Source organism: Orycteropus afer, unplaced genomic scaffold (assembly GCF_000298275.1).
Source record: "Orycteropus afer afer isolate SDZICR_OR568_19922 unplaced genomic scaffold, OryAfe1.0 scaffold00710, whole genome shotgun sequence".
Classification (NCBI taxonomy): domain Eukaryota; kingdom Metazoa; phylum Chordata; class Mammalia; order Tubulidentata; family Orycteropodidae; genus Orycteropus; species Orycteropus afer.
In genome coordinates, this window is record NW_006922297.1 from 199,095 (window position 1) to 203,235 (window position 4,141).

Consider the following 4,141-nt stretch of genomic DNA (forward strand, 5'->3'; position numbering starts at 1 on the left):
AAGTGTTTCAAGTCATCTTCACTTTCAGCAAGCAAGGTTGTGTCATCTGCACATCAAAGTTTGTAAATGAGTCCTCCTCCAATCCTGATTCTGTATTCTTCTTCATGTAGTCCAGCTTCTTGGATATTTGCTCAGCATACAATTTGAATAAGTATGGTGAAAGGATGATGCAAACCATTCTTGATTTTAAACCATGTAGTTTGCCCTTGTTCTGTTCAAAAGGCAGCCTCTTGATATATGTACAGATTCCTCATGAGCACAATTAATTGTTCTGGAATTCCTATTCTCAGTATTGTCTATAATTTGTTACACTCCTGACACAGTTGAATGACTTTGCACAGTCAATAAAACACAGGTAAACATCTTTCTGATATCCTTTGCTTGCAGCAAAGATCCATCTGACATAAGTAATGATATTCCAAGTCCTCTTCTGAACCCAGCTTGAATTTCTGGAAGTTCCCTGTCAATATACTGCAGTAACCATTTTTTAATTACCTTCAGCAAAATTATGCTTGATTTGATACTAATGATTTTCTTGGTAATTTCCACATTCTTTTGGATCATTTTTTTTTTTTTTTTTTGGAATGGGAACAAATATGAATCTCCATCAGTAGGTTGGCCATGTAGCTGTATTCCAAATTTCTTGTCATAAACAAGTAAGTGCCTTCAGCACTGCATTCTTTCTTGGAAATGGCTCAAAGGTATTCTGTCAATTCCTGGAGCCTTGTTTCTGGCCAATTCCTTCAGTGCCACTTGGAATTCTTCCTTTATTGCAATTGGTTCTTGATTATATGCTACTTCCTGTGTCTTGGCCTCTAGTGCTACAATGACAGACATACCACAAATGGATGGATTTAACAAACAAGAACTTATTCTCTGTTTAGGAGGCTAGAAGTCTGAGTTCAAAGTGCTAGCTCTAGGGGCTGGGTGAATATCCCTCAACCTTGGGCTCCAGCTCTGCTTCTCATTCCAGATCTACTAGAACTGGGAGCTTTTTCTGATTCATGGAGCAGCTGGCTGCTGAGGCTGATGGACCCAAGATTGACAAGTAAAATGGTATAGTCCCAAAGTCAACAGACAATACAGCAGTCCAGTAGTCAAGTCCAGGAACAATCCCAAGATCAGCAAGTACAATGACAATCCACTGAGATGAAGACTTAGCCAAATACAGAATACAGATGTGCCAAAAGCTCAAGACCTTTCTTGAAGCTTCTGGAAGCATGCCATACCCAAAGGCAGCTACTCAGCTGCTCATGGCAGATTCCACCACGGAGCTGGCTAATAATTACATCCAACTGCCCAGTCACTCAAAACCACTGCCCAGCCAAGTTTAAGTACCACGTCCTGAAATAGTTGAACATTGACCAATTCTTTTTGGTAAAGTGACGTTGTGTATTCCTTCCATTTTCTTTTGATGCTTCCTGTATCATTCAATATTTTGCCCATAGAATACTTCAATATTGCAACTTGAAGCTTGAATTTTTCCTTTAGTTCTTTCAGCTTGAGAAATGCTGAGATGTTCTTCCCATTTGGTTTCCTAGCTTCAGGTCTTTACACATTTCATTATAATACTTTACTTTATCTTCTGGAGGTGCCTTTTGAAATTTTCAATTCAGCTCTTTTATTTCATCATTTCTTCCATTCACTCTGACTACTCTGTGTTGAAGAGCAAGTTTCAGAGTCTCTCCTTACATCATTTCAATCTATTATTCCTTTCCTGTCTCTCTCTCTCTCTCTCTCTCTCTCTTTTTAAATTTTATTCTGTTTTGGGTGAAAGTTTACAAGGCAAATTCACCCTCCATACAGCAGTACACATACAGTCTGTTTCACAGCATTTACTGCAATCTCCCACAATGAAACAGCTGTCCTCTCACTTCCTCCCCATAGCCACTTCCTCCCTGTGTCCTTCCTTCCTATGCACTCCTGCCCACCCCCCAAGCTGTCTCCCTGTACATACACAGCCCTTCTATTATCCCATGATCTTTAATGACCTTTTGCTTTCTTCATGCATGATGTTCTTGATGTCATCTCACGACTCATCTGATTTTTGGTCATTAGTGTTCAATGCATCAAATCTATTCTGCAGATGGTCTCTAAATTCAGGTGGGATATATTCAGGGTCATAGTTTGGCTCTCATGAACTTGTTTTAGTTTTCTTGAGCTTCATGTTGAATTTGCATAGGAGCAACTGATGGTCTGTTCTGCAGTCAGCTCTTAGTCTTGTTTTGACTAAATATATTGAGCTTCTCTTTCCACAAAATGTAATCTATCTAATTTCTGTGTATTCCATCTGTCAAGGTCCACGTCTATAGTCACCATTTATATTGTTGAAAAAAAGTATTTACAATGAATAAATCATTGATCTTGCAAAATTCTATCATGCAATCTCTGGAGTCACTTCTATCACCAAGGCCAAATTTTCCAACTACCCATGATCCTTCTTTGTCTCCAACTTTCACATTCCAATCAACAGTAATAATCAATACATCTTGATTGCATGCTAGATCAATTTCAGACTGAAGAAGTTGGTAAAAAATCAATTTTTGCATCTTTGGGTTTAGTGTTTGCTGCTTAAACTTGAATAATAGTAGTAGTAACTGGTGTTCCTTGTAGGTCTGTGGATATTATCCTGTCATTGACAGCTTGTACTTCAGGATAGATCTTGAAACATTCTTTTTGATGAAGAATAAACACCATTCTTCTTCAATTTTTCATTACCCATATAGTAGACCACATGATTGTCTGATTCAAAATGGCCAATACCATTTCATTTCAACTCAGTAATGCCTAGGATATAGATATTTATCCATTCCATTTTTGACAACTTCCAACTTTCCTAAGTTCATATTTCATAAGTTCCATGTTCTGATTATTAATAGACATTTGCAGCTGTTTCTTCCCATTTTGAGTCATGCCCCATCAGTAAATGGATTTCCCAAAAGCTTTACTCCACCCAAATCATTAAGGTTGGCTAATCTTGAGGAGGTAGCTCTTCCCTGGTCATACTTTGAGTGGCTTCTGACTTAAGGCACTCATCTTCAGACACTATATCAGACAGTGTTTCAGGGCTGTAAATAACATTTTCCAGTAATATACCAGATAGCATTTCTCTGCTATTCATAAGGTTTTCTGGCCATTTTTTTCAACAGTGGATGACTCTGTCCTCTCTCCTAGTCTATCTTCATCTGGAACCTCTTCTGAATCCTGCTGGTATTTGAAATACCAGTGGCATAGCTTCCAGAATCACAGCAACAGGCAAGCCACCACAGTACAACAAACTGATAGACGAGTAGTGGAACCTCTACTTTACCAAGCATCATGTCTTTCTCCAGGGACTGGTCCCTTCTGACAACATGGCCAAAGTATATAAGAGAAAGTACTTAATATACTATAAATAATTTAGAATTTCAGAGATCACTTTGAGAAAATGAGTTTCTATTTGTGTCTTTTCTTTCCCCTGGAAAACTTGTTAAATGCTTGTACTGTCAAGTAAAGATTAAGGTGAACTTTGAGTTTGAAAACATTTTGGTCTGCTCTCTTGCAGATATTTTAGTCTGGGACTATGGCATTAATATTTCTGTTAACCATAGATTTGGGGCACATTGCAGAAGATTGCTGCAGTAATCTCAATCATTTTACCAATACACTGAAAAACTGAGAAACTCTGGTATCTGAGTGGTTAACCACTTCAGTGCTAGCCAAAAGGTTGGCCATTTGAGCACACTAGTCCCACTGTGGGAGAGAGATGTAATTGTCTGCTTCCCTAAGGACTGCAGCCTTGTAGTCCCTGTGAAGTGTTTTTGCTCTGTCCTGCAGGGTCACAATGAGTTGGGGTCAATTTAAAGGCAATGAATGTGTCTCAGAAACCAAATGCAGTGCTTCACTGTTGGTAGAAATGGTATTCATGACCCATCTTACAGAAATTTTTATGGAAATCAGTGTATTTGAAAAATGCACTGGAAAAGATAATTGTTTTGATTGATATAACAAGGCTTTAAAAAGACAAATTATTCTAAATCGCTTTCTAAAAAAACAATCTTATGATGGATGAAAAAAGTAGCTATGAAAATACAATTTTTACCTCTGGATGGTATTATTGAATGAGATGATATTTCTTTAAGGGGTTATCTCTGATTTGGTT